This window comes from Agelaius phoeniceus, chromosome 1, assembly GCF_051311805.1.
Source record: "Agelaius phoeniceus isolate bAgePho1 chromosome 1, bAgePho1.hap1, whole genome shotgun sequence".
In the NCBI taxonomy this organism is placed as follows: Eukaryota; Metazoa; Chordata; class Aves; order Passeriformes; family Icteridae; genus Agelaius; species Agelaius phoeniceus.
This window is the reverse complement of record NC_135265.1, coordinates 124069350-124090431: the sequence shown is the minus strand read 5'-3', so window position 1 is coordinate 124090431 and position 21082 is coordinate 124069350. Positions and strand designations below refer to the sequence as shown.

Here is a 21082-nt window from a genome sequence, read left to right as displayed (position 1 = left end):
AGCTTCTCTGCCAAGAGATTCTCCAGTGCATTCCTAATGCCAAAAAAAAAGCTACTTTTTTTGAGTTCATACTGAAAACCAATAGGTCAAATATATGTTAAATATTTAAAATACAACTATTCAGACAAGCAGTGTAAGGGAATATAGTCCCTACTGATGACTGCATTTTTTTCTGAGTGAAAGAAACTTCAAGCTCATTAATTACTACCACTTCATTCTTTTCCTAGGATTTACATTCCTGTTATGTGACTGGACTTGCTTAAGCAGTTGGAAATAATGAAGGCCAAAATGACAGGCTTATTTCCCAGCTTCCTTTTATAGTAAAGAGAAAGAAATTTTGTCTAACAATAGACCTTGAGTACAGCAGGTCAAAAGCTTCAAATATACTTCTATCACAAAATATCTTTAACTGTACATTTACTGCATCAATAGACATGTGCTGTATTAGTATCAAAAAATGGAATCATTATCCCTTCCTGATGTACATATCAATTTTAGACTTTACATTAAAAATACATGCATGAATAAGACCAGCAAGAACACTAATGGATGAAACCCATCTAACTTAGTAGACCTGGTCTCACTGAACTGGGAAAGAAATCCTAACTGATGACTACCCCTTTTGTAATGGGTTTTGTGTGTGTGTGCGTGTGTGTGTGTGCATGTGCTTTTGATGACAGGAAAAAGAAATAGAACAATGATGAGCAAGGAGGAACAACCCAGATAGAATTCAGTGATTGTTTGAAATGGTAAAAATCATCAAATATTCACAATAAGAATTGGAGCTTCTTGCAATGAAGTCACAGTCTGGTGGGTCCTCAACTACTGGGTTCTATACTTCTGCTGTTCTGCTCCATATCAGAAATCACTTGCACATTGTGTATTGTCTAAGCTGCCAACAGCTTCATAACTGTGAGAATATCAGAAGTGCAAAGAAATCAGATGTTTAAGTAGATGGATGAGGCAAAATTTGATCTCTAGAACAACAAGGTCTTAATAAAATAAATCTAATATAATACTAAATCTTAAATTTTCTAGAGCGCATTTCACTTTTTTTAATCGGGATAATGGGATAAATTATTTCATTTTGTGTGAAAATGAACATCCAATAAAGTAAATTGTTGGTTTTGATTAATTCCTTTCCATTGCAAAGAAATTACCAGTACCTTTCACAAGTATCCCCCTGTGTGTTTGTTGGTATCTTACAGAGAAAAAATTCTCAACTTCCAAGACAGAATCATTTTTAAGGAGATTCTCATATATGTCAATTATTACAGAGTACACTAATTGTTACCAACGTTAATTGGTTCATTTCTCTTAAGATTTGCTTATTTGAAATTGACCTAGATTTTGTTGAGAGATCAGCATTAAGAATTTTTACCACAAGATATTTTGCAGATCTGGCAAATTACACTGGTGATTTGAACTCTCAGAAACAGATAAGTATTTCTCAGTATCATAATGGAAACTCTGTTTAAAATGAGAACATGAACTTCACTAGTTTTCTCCCATGAAAGAGTGTCTATAAGAACACAGTAAACTTCCATTTATGTTTTTAATTTATCATCTTGCACTATGGACCTTCAGATTTTACGCCATTATTGCATCCTGCATAGTGTGTGTCTCTAAAAGCTGAAGGTTCTATCTTATGGAAAGAGTTTAGACTGCACTATCACACATGCTGATGTGGTTTGGCCTTCCTTATAAACACATACTTCCATGTTTGCCTCATACAAAAGACAAAACGTTCACTCCTTCCTTCTGTTTTGAAATAACCAAGTCAGGCAATTTCATGCAATTCAGGAATGTCAGGCAACTTCTTTGCATTTATGCACCTTGATATTTAATGTAACTACCTAAAAAAAAAAAAAAAATCCCAGTGCATGTATGTAAGATGTTCATGAAATAGTTGTTTTAGAAAGAATAATTCAGCTTTCCTGGAAGAAATGCATGAATGAAATTCCAGCCAAATTCTGTGCTTCTGTGACCCACTGCTGAGAAAATTATGCTCTTCAGATAGGTATGACTAATTTTTAGAGTTCAGAAGATTCTTTTGTTTTTCAATTTTAATCCCAGAGAAATTTATGCATCAATTTTTTACAAACAAGAAATACTTTTAGAATGAGAACAAAATGTGCTTCTTTTTCAGTCAGAAAATAAAATAAAATAAATAAATAAATTGAGCCTTAAAATTCTTTCTACAATTTGACCACTAATTTATTAGGTGCTCTCCATTTGTCTTGATACAATAAATACCCAATTTTCTCTTGATGCAATAAGTGTAAGGTTTTCAAGTAACTTTCTCATGCACTTTTGAACAGCTCACCTCGCTTCCCACCCATTTATTCATTTTTTGCAGCTACTTACTGTTTAAAATTTAAGATCAAAATAAATGATGTTGAAAAGATGATAACAACTTGACACTGAAATATTTCCTCCTCTCTGCAAGTGAGTCATTTCTCCTTTCATTAAATCTCAGGTAGGTAAGAGTCACTCTCAAAACAGCTACAACATTCTCTTTAAATAACAATGAATAATTTAAAGCTTAAAACTTCAGGGCTTGAAGGTTTTGATATAGAAATTTAGTAACTCAAGAAGAATATCACAGCTTCCCAATGAAACCTACTATATCTTGCCACAATTTCCAAAGTCAAACATATCAGGCCGAGCTGAGTGTTTCTGTGGTTCTTTTGGAAGTTTGTATATTCAAACAACATAAAAAGAAATGCAAGAAATAGTCTTGATAGATTTTCAGTAATTTTCTCTGCATCTGTTTACAAAGTAGTTGTCAAACATAAAATGTCTAACTCGTTTTAATGTTCCATTCACAAAACAAATTCTTTCCATTTTAACAAAAGAATTGTAAGATTAGAAATATCAAATTAGGTGGTCCAAATTATAATCTCTTAATAAGAAACTTTGTCATAGTATCTAAGAGCTTTTAAGAAAAAATCACCATGTTCTGAACAGCTTTCAAAATAGAGAATAAAGGCTTTTTCCATCACCTTATCCCAGTCCCTGTACCATGCTTTGTGAGGTCAGATGACTAGCAGGGACTATTTTTGAAACAATCTCATGTTTTCAGAAGGAATTCAGATCCTTCCATTGAATCTCATATAAAAATGATCTGGTCTTCTAAATCTTCCTGTTAAATCATAATCTGCTTAATTGTTTGCCACTTTCTATCCTCTCTCTCTCTCTCTCTTTTGCCCTTTATTTTCATTTGCTGATGAAAAGATTTTAGCCTTTTAAAAACATATAATGCATGGATTGCTCTCTTTGCAGTTTTTAGGCACTACTGGGCAAAGCCATTATCAGTGTAAAGCCCAGTGGGAGTTAAAGTGAACAAAATAGAGGAAATATGTACTGCTTTTTTGACAATGAACCAAAGAAAATTTCAGAATTACTTTATAATGATTTTTTCAATTGCGATAGATAATTGCAAAGACAAAGGTAAATGATGAAACAAGCAGGTGTAAGCAAGTTTTTCTCATATAGATTCTGATGAAATAGAAAGTAATGATGTTTTGTTGAAATATGTTCTATTATCAGCTATCAACAGAGAATTGTTTCAATGCTCTCTATGTCATGGCATGCAACTGGAACAGCACTTTATCACTACCATGGTACCCAAGAGTTAAAAGTTAAAAGTTAAATACAGAAACTTAAATTATTTGGGCAGATTAGCTACAGTGAGACTGTTCAGTTTATGGAATTGTGACAGCAGTGCCCTGAGAAGGTTGACAATTAATGAGATGATTAAGTTTAAAAAGTAAAACTAAAGAAAAATACATGTCTAAGAAGTTTTCTTTTTCTCAGCCTTTGGTATCTATCTATAGATACTTGTGTAAGCTATATGGATAAACTTCATGACCTTCAGCACTAGTTTTTCTCTTTTCAGACTAGTACTGTTTCTGTCTTCAAATTAAGCCAAAAATAAGGTTTTGCCTTCCTCTTGCATACTAATACAGGGTCTAGATTGTTGACCAAAGGAGGTAGCAGAGATGAGTTCTAATTTTTCTTCATTCTGAGGGGTTTCAAATGATACCTTAAAGTTATGCAGATGCATATGCTAAACACCAAAATAAATTTAGTTCTGGACTGTGCTACACTGCTTGACTCTTCTGTTTCAGTCAATGTGTAAATGATGTAAGATTCAGACAGAAGGTGTGCTAGCCAGAAGCAGCACGAGCACTGCACCTGCAAGAGAACCTTGCCTGAGTGGGGGGAATCCAGGCCTTGCCCTCACTACTACAGAAGAATTTTGCATTAGCAAGTCATTGGCTTGAACACTCTCATTCTACATTAGGCACATGGTGAGCAAATCTACATGACTAGAGACTAGGCACAGGCAAACTTGTTCACAAATCCTTCATAGTCTTATCTGGAAATCAGGATTTGAATCATCTTGCTCAGTAGCATGGTAAAGTCTTTGAACATGTTACAGAGATACAGATCTCAGAACCTAAGCATGTTTTAAAATTGAAATTTAAAGGGATCAGTCTACTTAAATGCTTGCCAGAGTGTTTGTGACAATGTTAAGTGTTGGAATTTGAGTACAAGTAAATTTTAGGAGCCTGCATCACACTGGGACTAAAATGCAAAATTGAGAATTTAAGAAATTCAAATCAAAGATGTTTTTGAGAAGGTAATGTCTGAATTTACTGAATTCACAACTTTAATGAATCTCTAAGAAGTATTAAGTATGTTTAGTCTACAGTCTCACATGTAAATAAACACTGTACAATAGCTTGAACTTTGATTAGGTATTAGTTTGGGAACTTTGCTGGCCAATATAGCAAAAAGTATCAGGTTCTCTGAAGCTATCCAATTTTAGCTATATGGATCTGCCAAAGAGAAAGGAAAATAGAATATCTTGTATATCGGTGAGGAAAAAACATCTTTATGAATAACATTTGAAGAAACACAGCATGCACAGCACTATACATGTTCAGCTATGTTGATATGCACACACCAGGCACCTGCAGATAAATACCTACATAATGCCCATTGACACAAGAAAAACTACTAATGTGTATATATAAACATATTTATGACTGATTTTATTCACAAATTAATTAAAATGAAAAAATCTATGGAAAACCAAATATGAAATTAAGAGAAAGTGTCTTCTGAGGGGACAAAGAACCATCATAGGTGAAGAAAGACAAATTTCATACTCTGTATTAAATGCCCAGCTTGTCAAGAAGGGAGTTGTTACTCCAGTCCATGTATTTCTGTGATTAGTAGATTGAAATAAACAAAATTAAAACCACACATTAAAATTAATATTAATTAAAATATTGGAATTTTTAATAGATATTATATTATTATTAATTAAAATTAAATTGGTATTTTTAATAGAAATATATTATTTATCTTTTTAAATAAAGTAAATTATAAAACATTTTCTTTTACATTCCTTTCTCCCCCTGCAGACTTGTTCATATTTTCTGCAGGGACAAAAGATAGAACTAACCACATTAAAGACCTTAAAGTAATTATGAGTCACTACAGTGAATGCTATATTTAGCATAAGGAAAGCAATGCATTTAAGTGTGTGAGGAACTTCTGTAATTGTAAGTGCAGGGTCTAAAAAACCCCTGTGAAATTCTATAGGTGACTAGCAAAATGGTGTATCTAGTCTTTTGTAAAAATTTCAAATATATCAATACATAGCTGCATAGATTTATACTCTAGGGATGAAATCCATTTTACCAAGTGCTGTATGATGCACACTCTAATTTAATTGCTTGACAAAGATAAACTTGTAAAAAAAAAAAAGCCCAAACTTTTAGATAAGTTAAATAACACCACCAACCAGATCCTCTGCCATCTGTCTTCCCCATGATGTGTTTAAAACATTCATCTTCAGGAATGTGGGCATGTGAAGAGTGAGTGCAATTACTCCACTTGGTGAAGCATCACATAATCCAGTGATGTTGCTGGAGAAACTCTGTTCATGCTCCTTTTCTTTTTTCTAATCAGTGTCTGCTATCATCTTTATTTTTAAAATTTGATTGAAGGCTCAACACCAACGCACCCAAGACAGCTGGTCACCACCATTACAGATGAATGCAGCCAAGAAATCATGTGCTAAAAATACCAAATATTTCTTACCAGTATGTCACTGTTGCAAAGGCATCTATTACACTCATTTAGCAAGCAGCCACCCTCTAGCTAGGTAGAATTGCACTCATTGTTTCTTCAAGGAATGAAGTTTGGGTAGCCTATCGCTAAGGAAATCTTAATTTCATATTAATATTTTTTCAAAGAGATTAAATATTTTATCCATGCATTCCAGATTCAGTGAATATGAAAAATTTTGAGCTTAGGACTGGGTGTTTAGGAGGGATCTTAAAGAGGATCTAATAGCTCAGTTTTGTGTTTTTAAAAATGGTTGACACTCAGTCCAGTTAAGGGCCTTTGAAATTTATTGCAATGTAATAGCTGTTTAGAAATGCAGAAGAAATTAATTAATAGCCTAACAGGAAACCTGATTTTTAATAAACACAGACAACCTTTCTACTATTGCATTTTTTTGCCTGTTTAATCAGAAACTTGTATAAATAATAGCTGAGAATGTTCCCTGGATGTGTCTCTTAGTGGAGATGATGCCTTTTGTTGTTGGTTTGTGAGGACACTAGAGGTGTTCCATATCCTTTTCTTCATATTATTCTGGGGTTAAAATATGAAACATCTCAAGCGTTGATTTGCTACCATTAATCAGAGTTAAATGTTCTCAGGAGTTTGGTAGATATGCAAAGTCAGGTTAAAGAGCTGTGATTGGAAGCAATTCTTGAAAATTTTGCTATAATAGCAAAGGATTAATCTCAATGAAATTTTGAATTGCTGAAGTGCATAAAATTCCCCAGATAGCAATGGTTTCAAGAGCTGGAATATGGCTTGAGAAATGCTTGTTTTGTACAACAGTGTTGGGATAATGCTCTTTCCTTACATTTGATGACCTTTGGTTATTAAACAGGGTAATATGTGAACACAGTGTGGAAAAAAACAGCGACCTGAAAAACCCCTTGCCAGGCTCCATCACTAAGTAAGTGGTGGAGGATTATATTTACACATACGTGATTTGCTTCATTTATGGACAAGGACATGTGAAGTATGGTTCCCATTAGAAGCCTTTGGGAAACCAGTGAAATGAAGACTGCAAAACAGTCCTTTACACACAGCATGTCTTGACACTGTTCAAACTTGGTAGGAGGACAAGACTTTTTGCAATGAGGTTGCTGAAAGAGTGGAACAGGTTCCTTGGAAAGATGATCTATGTCCCATTCCTGGAAATGGTCAAATCAGATTGGATGGGGTTCTGAGCAATCTGATCTAGTTGAAGATGTTGCTACTCATGGATGAGAGGTTGGAGTTGATAAACTTTAGGTGTCCCTTCCAAACCAAACTATTCCATGATTCTATGAGTCTATGACTCTGTATAATGCCTGAAGTTTAGAGTTATTATAAATTTTACTGGAAATGCTGATTAATCATTGACATCTGAATGCTTTTGTAAACTGCTGTCCTTTTGTTTTCCTCACTTTAATGACAGAAGTGTTCAACATCATAGAACCAAGTCCTAAACTAACAGAAACTAAGAACCATCAATGATTGTCAATGTCAGCACATGACTAGGGAAACAAATACTACTCTGCCAATAAACCTACAGTTTTTGTCCTATAATTTCAAATAAATATTCAGTGTCTTTGAATAATATATTTTTTATGTTATGTATAGAAATGCCAAACACTGTCATCACTAAAAAAAATTCAACTCATTTCCTTAGTGTAAAAGATAATATTGTTTATCATATTTCTCTGATTTTCTTTGGTAATGAGTACTGAAGCACTGGGATTTCAGATTTCACTGTGTGTGGGAGAACAAAACCCTTCCTGATTTATTTGTGGTATGAAGCACTGGAAGTGCTGGAAAAAAACAAAATAATCTGGTTTTAGAGTGTGCTTTGTCTTTCCCTGTATAAACAAGCTGAGAATTCTTTTTAAGTGTAGGATTTTCATACCTGGATGCAATTTCTAACCAAGGAAAGAAAAGAAAAGAAAAGAAAAGAAAAGAAAAGAAAAGAAAAGAAAAGAAAAGAAAAGAAAAGAAAAGAAAAGAAAAGAAAAGAAAAGAAAAAAGAATGTCAAAAGGAAAAGAAAAAGAATGTGAAAAGGAAAGAAAGATTCCCCTAGCCTCTGCTTCTAGAAAACCTTAAAGTTATATAGTTAAGAATCTGTGTTAGGAAATGGCAAGGAAGCCTCCACAAGTAATCTTAACTCTGCCTCTTTACAGGGATTTGTTACAATACTGATTAATTCTCATTAATGACTAATTAATATTCATTAATGATCACATAGTATTTTTCCAATAATAGAATATAATTTAGTTTTATGTGACCTTAGATGCATCTACTTAGCATCTTGGAATCTATTTATTTTTTTTCAGTGTATTTTTTACTGTCATAATGAAACACTCATGTTTATTAACTATGACTTTGATTTAATAACAACATATAATTCTTTCCTAGGCTATGACCACTTTGGGACTCTGAGGCAAAATTTAAACAGCTACCTTCTCTGTCTTCAATCTAGCTAGTTTGGTCTCTAATTGCTCAGAAGAGATGGCATGACTCAGTCCCTTAAGGAAATATAAACAGATTTCTTGTGGACTTTTACCTTCACGTGTTGAAGTCCATGCTTTTGCTATTGATATTTGCAGTACCTAGTGTAAAGCTAACTCAGGTGTATCACTGTGTTGTTGCAATCACCAAATCCTCCAGCTGCTGTGCAGACAGACCAAAGATATGAAATTTCATGATCTGGGATACTTAGAGTATGAAACACATGGCAGATTGCTGTTTCATGTAGAGCTGGAGTTCTTTCAGACAGATCTAAAATTATGGAGCAGAAGTTTGGGTCATCAATTGTAATTTATATAGTTCATGAAGAAAAAAAGCATAGCATTACCTTACCACACTTAGTTACAGTTGGATCATGCATTCTCAGCTCTGACAGGAAAATCCTGTAGATCCAGAGAATGAAGCTGAATTGAAGTGATCTGAAAAGAGATGATGGGAAAGATGCTTGAGGCCAGAGCTGAGGAAGGGATGTGATGGAGGAAGGAATAAAGGAGCTCAGGAAATCAGTGTTTGGATAGAGCCAGGTTTAAGGCTTGAAAAAGGACAAGGTTAAGCAAAACAACAGTAAGCAGAAATGTGAGAATCAGAGGAAAGCATAAATTACAAAATGGAGCAAAAGAAGCCTTCAAAATGTTTACCTTCATCCCACAGAACAATTGAAGTAGGTGGTTCTTAATACTCCAAAAATAGATTTTCTATAAGAAGGTTTAAAAAGGGATCATTAAAGCTGAAATGAACCTGAAAAATGAAACATAGGTTAAGGTAACAGGCGGTCATCTAGTCTGGAGAAAAGTTATGAAAAGATCCAAGAAATTAATTTCCAGTTCTTTCAGGCAGTTTGTAGGGTTTTTTTTTTCATTTCACATAATTATTTTCCTTTAGAATATTTCTCTTTCTAGATGATCTTGCAAGTTCTTGTTGATTTCATGCAGACTTTGAATCATGTACATTTGACTATGCTCCTCACCATAAAATTCTGGTACAATAACAGAGGATATTTGCTGGCAGTTTTCAAACACTTCCAGTACTGCTGCAGAATCAGATTAATGTTTTTCATCCATTGGTTTGTAATTGATCTGAGAGCTTTTTAAATTAATTAGGTATATTTGCTCCATTAAAAATTGAGAAATAAATTGACTACCTAGTGCAGAATTTCCCTAACTGCAGTTCATATGAATAGAAAATGCAAAGAGCTGAGCAGTAGTACAGAGGGAAAGCAGTGAGTATGGAGAGGAAGTATAGAAGTGTCCTGCTTTGGTTAGGCTAATGGTGATGACAAAAACAGTGCCCTGCTTCTTGGAAATCCAAAGAAGTGGTCTGGATTAGTGTGTGCAGTTAATCTAGCAGACTCACCATCCAGAATTTTATTGCATGCAGGAACTCATGGGGATTGCCACATTACCAGAGTATAACAAGCTGTTGGAGTGATCTCGTGATTTCTTTAGTAACATTGACCACAAAGTGACTGTTGAAAAAGGATCCTCTCATTTGGAGTGCTAAAGATATGCTTTCCTTCAGGAAAATAAAGGTGTTTTATTGGCTTCTTGACCAAAGTAAGCTTTGGGGCTTTTAAAGTTTAACATTAATTGCTCTTTTAAATTTTAACTGGGGTTATTTTTTGATGGGTAGTGTTACTATTATTATTGTTGTTGTTGTTGTTGTTGTTGTTACCACTATTACTATTTTTGTGGAGGGAGATGGATTCAGTGTGAGGTTATAATGAACAAAATGTTCAAAACCTGATTCAGTCCCATGCACCAAAAGCAAACTCTCTGAATGAGATATGTGGAATTCAGGGGAAAGGATAGATAACTCCTTTTTCTGCAACACATCTGTTTTACCATTTCACCAGACAGTATGACTTGTTAAAGGTGTAAGGTATTTTGTCCAGGTGGAGGGTATTTTCTTTGAGATTGGGTTTTTTTTTGTGGGTGGGTAGCGTTTATATGCATTTTGGTGAGAAATTGTATAACAGACAATGGTAGCTACATTACCTGCTTAAAATTAATTAATTAATGTGCAAATGGATGTTAATACTTTCCTTAAAATCACAGAGACAAATTCTTCAAGTTAGTCCGATATTTAGTTTTCCAATGTGTCATTTTATCTTCATTGCAAAGTGACTGACCTGCACTCAGATTGAGTAGGAAAAAATTACTGAGCATTGAAGAAAGTTGTGGAGTCACACACCTTCCTTAGCTACCTCTTCTGGAAGAATGTGTCTGCCTTCACAGTAGAGGAAAATTGACAAGGAAAGCCACAGATGGAGGGAACCTCGTTGTTCATGAAAGCCATTCCCTTATCATTTTCAAGAAAAAATACAGAAGTGTACAGACTTCTTTCCAAAATGCCTCGTTAATTTTTTTCATCCTGCTTTTGCTAACATCGTGCTCCTTGATGCTCTAAGGAACACTCCCAGCTGCTCCCCTGTGATATGGTCTCCTTGGCTTGACTTGAAATGAGACATGGGTTTTGCTGTGCCCTAGGGTCTGTAGTTCAAATACTCTCCTGTACGTTGTTAATGGGGGCAGACAATTCCCTCTGTAAAATATAATGCTTGTTCTCTCTTGATTCATGTGCTTCACAGAGACACAAGGTGAGGATACCCTTCTAAATATGAATCAGTGACACAGAGGTAAAACATTAGTCTGAATTAGCACTGTAACTACAAGTCACAGAAAATATGAAAGGGATCTTGGAAGGTAGCAAAAACATATTACTGAAATGACATATACAATGAGGTTTGTGCTGCTCTGGATGTTTGTTCAAAAGGAAAAAAATAGTGAAGCTCCCTGAAGCAGGATTTTCTGAGATACCACTGTGGTAGCTAAGCAACATTATGTTAAGTAACATAATAAAATTAACTAAAACATTCATTCTTTCAAGTATGAGCTGGTTCCCTGTTCTCCAGGATATGACAATTATATAAGACAGTCTGAAAGGAATTCTATCATCACTATTTTGGAATTTAATTCCTGTCTTTCACCCTCGATTAAATCAATGAGAGCTAGACACCAGGGTGTTTTCAAAAACCTATTAGGTGTGCCTTTTTTACATAGAGGTCATGAGCTAACGTTAAAAATCTGGTGTTTAGGACATATGGCTACTTCAGAAGTATACATTAAAAAGAGTTGTGTGGCTTTAACTGCTATTCTGCATTTTGACATATCCTGGAGTAAGAAATTGGTAATTTAAAGCTCATCTTGAACACAAGCTGATCTATGTATTATAATTACCAAATATATACACTTTTTTTTTAAGACTCTAATGGCACGCCTCTTGACTACTATTGGCTGCATAGGACAGCCTGATGACACCGTGCTCTTGACCACGGTAGGGACTGTAGGCAGGATGTCACCCATGTTACTCACGTCATGTACAGCTCTCCCAAAACTCACTGCCATTGGTGGAACCAAGGGATGGTGGAACCAAGGGGTGCTGCAACTCTTACTCAGATTCCAAAGATATTTTTGTGGTTGGTTGTTGTGGCCAAGTGTCCCTGGCACTCCAGCATGGACTAGGAATCAGTTATGATCCTGTGTTTGCTAGCGGGGATTGTGAAAGTTACCTGATGAGCATGTTGTTGCTTGTCTTTTCTACTGTCCCAATGAAGCTTTATTTTACAATGCGTTGTCAGACTCCGGTACTGTTCAAATTGCAAAGCCTTAGAACTTCTATGCTGATTATAATTCAGATAGCTGGGTTGGAGAAAAAATCATTGTGATTTCCTTGGAGTCAGTGCAGCTTGATAGGTAACTATTGTGGGACACTCACCCTGTAGAATTTCAGGTGTATTTATATTGTATACTTGAAATATTTTGCCAGAGGATTTTGTTTAGCAGTCATGAGTTTACCTTCTTACCTTCATCAACGGGATAAAATATTGAAGCTGTTACACAAATTTTCTAGTAAGAATACATTTTTGAAGGTACATATAATTTTCAAATATTCACATATAATCAGATTTAAAATGTGTTCATTTTTTCTCTATCACAGGGCTTCATCCCACCCCAGATGCAATATAATGAAATCCTTTGCTGGATAAGTAATTATGAATTCTAGGAGGAATGATTCACTTAGCTTTGGATTTGACTCTTTGTGATATTCTCTAAACAACAATGAGAATATTTCTTTCCATGGTATGGAATGACAGTTGATGCAGGTTCTTCTAAATCCACCACCTGCTCTGTAATTTGCCTTTACGTAGATAAAACATTTTTCATAAGGAGATGTCACGCTTCTATTTGATAATGTATTTTATTAAATGCAAAACAGTGAAGTTAAAGGTCTGGATTAAACCAACAAAAGCAAATTTACTACTTCATTCTTAACTTACTCCATATGACTAGTTAATGCAACAGATAATAAGAAATTTGGCCACTGCACTAAAACCATTGCCTTATCATTGAAACCAATTAAATAGCTTATAAGCTATACTAAAGTGTTGAAGCATTCCCTTCATTATTGTCTACTTATGTCATTCTCATAATTAGTTTCGTTGTTGGGTTTTGTTGCTGCTGTCATTTTGACTTTTTGTCATTTTTTTCACTAACTTATGTACACACTGGTTGCTATCAGAGCATGCAAAAAATTACCATTCCAATACTTTTCATGTCTTAAAAAAAAAAAAAATTAAGTCAAATCCCATGTACTAAATCTGATTGGGAAAAAAGTGTGAAATTTCAACAGGAACATGAAACAAAACCAAACTTACCTCTACCACTTTTCCTGTTTTCCATCTTCCATTCATTCTTTGATTTATAGTTTCTCAAGGTTTTCCAAACATCTCTGGAGTTTTAGATTAACATTCTATGATTATTTCCCCTTAAGAACTATAGAATGCTTTTTATTTCCAGTTTAGCCTCTTTTCTGCTATATTTTATACCTTATTTCATGTTTTTTTTTCCATCTTCCTTAATACTTAATTATTTTAGTTCCCTTTTATATTACCTTTCTTCACACATTTTTAATCATTTTCAGTTTAAATATCATTCTTCAATTTCTGATTATTTATTGGCAGCCTTTAAATCAGCTTACTTTCACCCGCTAAGAATTTTGCATCTTTTTACTTATCATGATTCTCTCTCTGATGGGTGAGACATGGAAATCTCAAGATGGCCAATGAAGACCCTCCTGTGCATTGCCTGCTGAGTGAAACTACCTGATCCTACTGCTGATTTCCAGCAAGTTGAATGTGAATAAACAGGTCCTAATTTACCAAAGGTAACATTGAAAGTCAAACCCATTTTTCCATAGCTGTTTCTGAAGTCACCGTCCAGTGTGACTCTACCTGGTATTCTACTCTCTATCAATTAAAACCTATTTACAGTAGCCACTGGGACTGAGACCATGTGAAGCAAGTCCCAAGTCCTTGCTATCTGTGTTAATGTACTGTGACAGTGTTCACAGGGGTTCTTGCATGAGGCAAGAGATGAGAATGTTGACTCCATGTTCAGAAGGCTTGATTTTTTATTTTATGAGATATATATATATATATATATATTACATTATAACTATACTAAAAAGAAATAGAAGAAGAGGTTTCCTCAGAAGGCTAGCTAAGAATAGAATAGAAAAGAATGATAACAAAGGCAGCTGGCTCGGACAGAGAGTCCAAACTATCTGGTCTGTTGTTGGCCATTAATTGTAAACATTCAAAATGGCCCAATCACAGACACACCTGATGCATTCCACAGCAGCAGATAACCATTGTTTACATTTTGTTTCTGAGGCCTCAGCTTCTCAGAAGAGAGAAAATCCTAAGAAGAGATTTTCACAAAAAGATGTCTGCGACAATGTACCTAAAATCTAATGACAATACTTAAAAAACCTCTTCATAAATTTGGATAAATTAGTTTTCAAAGTCACATTTCTTCTAGCTTACCATGTTTTGCCTTGGTTTGGTTTGGTCTATTTTCTTTTCAACAACAACAACAAAAATCACCAATTGTCTCATCCTCCAAACAAGAAAAAAAGCTTTATTATAATCCTTGTTGAGGTAAGTAATTTCTTCCTTGAAAAATGGTTACTTGCTTCCAGAGCTATTTCCTGTGATAAACATCTAGGAAACAAAGAATAAAAAATATCACCAATTACCAATTAAAACATTTCTATTGTCAATTTTTTACTAAAAGATGAAATTGAAGGACAATTTATGTGCAAAGAATGCTGATACTTAGAGGACTGTATATGTGCATAACTGCAACAAGCTCCTTTAGGTATAATTCAAAAATTTACAAGGGAGGAAGGGCTTGTGTATTGGACATGTGTGTGTCAGTTGTAGATTTTTTGGTAGCAAAAATTGAATTGTGCTTCTCTGGATATGTAAGGAATGAAAAATAGAGATTTTTTTTTTAAGTCCCTCCTAAAGGCTTTCGTATTATGTCATTGAGAGGATGGTTGGATAACAAATGAAATAAAATGTTATTTTATACATGACATATTTTTGAAACCAGCAGTGATTTTAATTTTAATTTTAATTTTAATTTTAATTTTAATTTTAATTTTAATTTTTATTTTAATTTTTTTGTTTGAAACCCCCTTTTTTCTGATAACTACATATATTTCTAGAAACTCATTTTCTTTCTTAATGATTTTTGCCCTTTCTAATAGGCATAATATTCATGCACTAAGCAATAACTACTTTTTATGTGTGAATTCTTGTTCTTATGATTACTCCTACTGAAAAGAATCTGGTTTATTTTTCAAAAGCTCATTTATATTTTCAATATTTCCTTATATTATTTTTTGTAATTGTATGCAGTTTCATAATGATCTCTGAAGACAGATCTTAGTCTTTTTGTAAATGAAAAAACAAACTAATGTTTTCCAAAATTTATGGACGAAATAATGGCCCTTTCAGCATTTAAAAGGTTTTTTTAATATGGGAAAAATGTTTGATGTATAAGTAATCTACACAGAATATTTTTTGCAGATATTTAGGTATGATCTGAATGATATTTACAAAACCAACATTGTGTCAGTGTTTAGATAAGAAGTTATATGCTAAACTATATATCACTACTAGCATTTTGGAAAAAAAAAATAGGAGACCAGATTGTCATGCAGTCAGGGTAGAAAACATAAATGCAGTAGTTCAGAATTATTTTCATAGATTTGCGACAGCCAAGAACTCTTGTAATCTCAGCTGTATAAAGCAGTCAGGACAAAATTTGCTTGCCTGATCAGGCAAGTTAAAAATTTGTTGAAGAAGGGTAAAGCCTTCTGCAGATTCTGTGTGTCATGTGACAGCTACATGCAGATGACTTGGAGACTTTTGGACTTGTTAATGGCACCAGGAACTTGTGTTTAAGCCACTGAATCCCCATGAAAAGTTTGATTCAGTTCCAGATGATGCCTGCACTTAAGTATCTCCATATGGGTTAGATATCAGTACTTTTGTTACAGTTTATAGACATCTACTGAGAATAGCAGGTGTAATAGAGAAATATTAATCTGACAATAAAATCTCCAAGAAAAAATGATAATATTCACCATTGTGAAATCATGTGAGGTATTTTAGCCGTGATGAGTTGTTCTTTATTTTGATACTGAGGTCTCCTTGGAGAAAAACATTCCTGCTGGGGAAACTTCTGGTAATACTTTACTGACTTCCTCTCAGCTATTCCATCTTGGCAGAAGCTTGAAACAGTTTCTGTTTGAATGACACTTCTTGAATCAATGAAAAGGTGTCATAATCATGTTTACAGAATGTACTCTTGTCCATGGTATCAAGCATATGGCGTGATAAATATTGTACCTACCATATGGAGGTTGAATATTACAGGAAGTGTAACTCATTAGCCATGTCTGTACTGGTGATTAGATTTAGTATGCACATACGTTCTGCATATTACTGTGGTTGTAACTAAAAGTAGGACACTTAGAGTCTGTACTTATTTACTCCACAATGTCCTCCAAGAAAATTCCCTCCTTCCAGCTGGGCCAGTAGAAGTTCCAATAACTTTGTCTCAGCTGGAAATTGCTCTATGCAATAAATCATGGTCATTTCATGCTTTGATGAACCATACTGAAATGTGTCAAAAAAACCCCCCTAACAACTTATACAAAGCAAATTCTTTCTATAATCAGCATAGCATATTTTTGCTCTAATAACTAAGAAAAAAAATCAACAATTGCGAACAGTGATATAAATAAGAGTTTGTACAAAACTCCTTATATGGCATTGAGCTGTGCTTTGTACAGGCTAAAGTGCTAAAGGCTTTTTCTATGTGTTTGAATGTTGCTTTGGCTATGTCAGCAGACAAGGGTATGACATAATTGTTCAGTCATATGTACTCAATAGTCTTAAAATGAGGGGTATTTCAAATAATGTGTTCATCCTAGGGGCATCCAGAAATTTTTTACTTTTTAATGTTTTCCTTGATAGTAGATTCCCTAAAGGATAGCAAGTCTGATTATTACTGCAATTGTATAAATACTGTGTTGTAAATTAAAATAATTGTCAAATATATTTGCAAAAGTATTAGAATTACGGAATAGTTCCAAAGAAATGTGAGGACAAAGAACCCTGTGTAGAAGTAATAGTCTATATTTTCTCAGTGGTAAATATGAGCTTTGGCTTAAAGATGGCAGTCACTGCCAGCTGTTTTGAATTATCATCCTCTACATCCCTGTGGTCGTGACAGATTCTATCCCCTTTTGACACACTAGTTTCAATTTTCTAGACAAATGGAACTAGACTGCACCCATTGGTGACAAGGAAAGTCTTACCAATTTCTTGTCCACCAGGAAAGGATAACTGTAAGAGAAAAAGAGAAACATGATATTCAACAGAACATAGATAGGTAGATAGATAGATAGATAGAATCAATCAAAATATCTGATTTTCTCAATGTGACAGTAGCACCTTTCTGCTTCCATTGTTTATTTTTTTTCTTAATTATTTAATATGTTACAGCAGAAGCAGATTCATTTCATGTTATACATTCCTTTTGGATTGTTTGAAATAATTGGTATGGTATTTTCCACAACAGCTTAATTACTATACACGCAATAAACACACTCAGTTCACATTGCAAGTGCAGGCATATTCTGGAATTATGAGAAATTCTTTTGATCTATCTTTCCTTGATGAATTACAGACAGCACAATATATGTCTTTAGTAAGTGTCACTGTTATATAAGTGTAATCAAATTCTTAGAATATTAAATAGTTGGGGAAATGTGCTTTTAGTGTAGTGGGAATACCTCAGAAAAAAATGTAAATGCTGAAGTGTTTGAATGGCAATTTACTGAAATGTCTGAAATCCCAGAATCATAGGATGGTTGTTGTTGGAAAGGACCTCTAGGAGTGTTCTTGTCCCAAATCCCTGCTCAAGCAAGATTACCTAGAACACACTACCAAAGAACACATCCATGTGATTTTTGAATATCATCAAGAATAGACACTACAAGCTCTCTGAGTGACCAGTGACACCTGAATGTGACAGTGCTTGGTCACTGTCATGGAAAACCAATGTTTTCTGATTTTCAAATGAAGCTTCCTGTCTCAGTTTTTGACCACTGGCTCTGGTCCTTGTTCTGCCCTCTTTGCCATTGCCCCTCATCACACCTGTAGGTATTTATACACATTTGATGAGATCTCTTCTGTGTACTCTCTTTTCCAAACTGAACAGGCTCAGCTCTCTCAGGTTTACCTCTGAGGGATTCTCTAGTGCCTGGATCATTTTTGCGGTCCTTTGTTGGGCTCTCTTTGGTATATCCATATCTCTCTTGATCTGAGAACCCCAGAACTAGGCTCAGCAGTACATGTGTGGTCTCACCACAGCTTAGTAGCGGGAAAGGATTTTGACCTGCTGGCAACATTGAAGAAAGCAGGAGGAAAATGGGAATAAAAAGACAGAAATAAGGAAAAATACAGTTATGTGCAATTTTGTTCTTATTTTCTTTGTCTTAAGAGTCAGGAGAGGACATATTTTCAGCCATGCAAGTGTTTATTATGAAGGTACAAAATAGTTAGAAATTAGGCAGATCAGTACCTACAATCTCATAGTAATCTAGATGCTGAGCATTTTTTCATAACTTTATAAGTTATTTATATTACAAATAATGACTATGCACTCAACAATACTCATTTATGCCTTGTGGAAGTATATGCTTCCAAAGTACCTTATGAAACTTGACATTATTTAGGTGGAGAAAATTATGCAAAAAAATGTTAAGTGGTTTGTCAAGAGTTTCAAAGTAAGCCAGTAGCAGGCTTAAAATAGAACTGAGGTCTATAGGGACCCTTCTGATATCCTCTCTATAGGAATACATTTTGCGTTGGACATTGGTTAGAACAATTCCATTTTTCATTTCAATTATAAGTTAAAACTAGCATAATTAATATTAATTGGATCTCTTATATTTTCCAGCTTGCTGATTAATCTAAAAATATGCAGAAATATTTTTTGCGGATAAAGATATGACATAATGAAGGTTAAATTGAAATATATTTTATTTTTATGTCCATTTGTTGGATTTCAGCATCCCTTAAAAAAAAGACCCAAACCAAACAAATCACAACACTACAAAACACAAGAAGTCAGCTTTTTTTCCATTAATTGCACTTTATATTAATGGCAGATTTCTGCTTTCAAAGATAATTCCCAATAAATTCCCTTAGGGAAGGAAGTTCATCTCAACTTATAAATTCTAACTTCAAAGAGAATTAGCTTCAATGTGTTGCAAACAATTTTCAGGTGCCTGCAAATTCAAGTCTTTTGCAAATTTTACTTAAAGCTTTTAGATTACATTATTTATGACCTTTTAATGGCAAAGAAAGGCTACAAAAACTGTAAACTGAAAGAATACTTTTATTATTGTTCCTTAGTCCCCTGTATTCCAGAACTGTTATACCACCAACATGGTATATATGCTGCAAACATCACTGTCAGGCCAACATATAACTCTCTATGGAGGTGAATATTTATTTTCCAATTCACAGTTAGCTTACAGTTGCATAAGTAGACTGTAATTAGACAGAGGCATTTCATACTTTCTGAACAAAAGTGCTTCTGAAAAATGGATGTTGGATATTCTTAAATCCAGAAATTTAATAAAGAATATATCTGTGTTTAAAAGGATATAATCCCTCTCTGATCAAATAAATATTAGGATAATTCAAGAATCCTAATGAGCAAAGTAGTGACGAAAGAATTCTTTTAGACAACTGGTAGCATAACTATATCATGTAGATAATTTTTGTTATGTTTTGTCAAAGAATCTTAAATTTTTCCCTATCTTAACTTCTACAAATACAAATGACAGATCTCTTTCCATATTCTCTTCAATGACATTTGCAGTAAATTTAATTTATAATATTGTACCAAGTATCCACTGCTACACTGTCATTGAGATTATTGAAATGATAGTTCTGCTAGATAATCTATCAATCCAAACTGCAGGACTTGGGCCAATCTCGTCTATATTAAAATTACCTTCCCTGTAAGAAGGACATAATTCTTCTCCTTTCTTTCACAACTTTGCCTTCTGTTTTGAGTTTTATGAATAATTGCTTTCTACTGATCAAAACCAAATTCTAATATACTGCACAGATGGTCATTGATCACTATAAGCACTAATGTATAAATAAAAATATGTTTATGTTTCAAACTAAAACTGACATCTCTATAATAAGACCTCATACAGGCAAGCTAGTACATTACTATACCATACCCAGAGAGGCTGATTGCTCAGCTTCTGTGAGAGATTTTCCAGCTGAAATATGGATCCTATATTAATGAAATATAGAAATATTAGTATATATTTTCTGTGCAAAAAACCCTCTATGTATTTGATTGTTAAATTAACTGAACCCTAGGATTCTCCATTAATTAAGATAGTACTGCAGGTATATATTTTAACCAAAGTACATTTACAACTTTGTCTTGGTATACCACTATAAACCTGTTTTCTAATTCTGTTTTAGATGAAAAGTTGTCTGATATTCCTTTCCCAATCTCTAGTGGATAATTACCCATGCCACATGATCACCATGCAATTTATGTACAATTGCTCATCTGTTGTTGATAAAGGTCATAAATAAATATATGGCAAGTCAGAACTGCGATGCACTAGAAATGCTTTGAGGGCTATTTGCCCTTGAAAAACTTAAGTAAATATGAGTAAAGGGAGAGGAGAGGAGAGGAGAGGAGAGGAGAGGAGAGGAGAGGAGAGGAGAGGAGAGGAGAGGAGAGGAGAGGAGAGGAGAATTTAGTTCAGTTTTTAAAAATTACCTGAGCATGATTTTTTATTTCTCATGCACCATGTAATCTATATTAGGTTTGACAAGTGTAGACCAACAGTTTAGAAATAAATGAAAACAGGTGTCTACCCTGAAATTCTCCATACGTTCTCTGTAGAGAATTTTTCCTTGCTGATTGTAAGAGGGGCTGCTAAGTGTAAAATCCAAACCAGGACCCCAAACCT

The 21082-nt window shown here is 34.2% G+C and overlaps 2 long non-coding RNA genes across 2 annotated transcripts in view; both read right to left on the bottom strand.

The window, feature by feature from the left end:
• LOC143696125 (uncharacterized) overlaps nucleotides 1-9367 on the bottom strand; it is a 29041-nt gene extending 19674 nt beyond the window's left edge. Inside the window, exons 1-2 of the long non-coding RNA XR_013185534.1 lie at nucleotides 9286-9367; nucleotides 8976-9066 (exon numbers count right to left, since the gene is read on the bottom strand). This is a non-coding gene — a long non-coding RNA (uncharacterized LOC143696125). The remainder of the gene's footprint in view (nucleotides 1-8975; nucleotides 9067-9285) is intronic.
• Nucleotides 9368-14292: 4925 nt separating this feature from the next.
• Nucleotides 14293-21082, bottom strand: LOC129127223 (uncharacterized). The gene is made up of 5 exons (XR_008535168.2): nucleotides 21005-21082; nucleotides 20330-20385; nucleotides 18307-18465; nucleotides 17381-17408; nucleotides 14293-14708 (listed from the first exon to the last, which is right to left on the bottom strand). It is a non-coding gene; the product is annotated as an uncharacterized LOC129127223 (long non-coding RNA).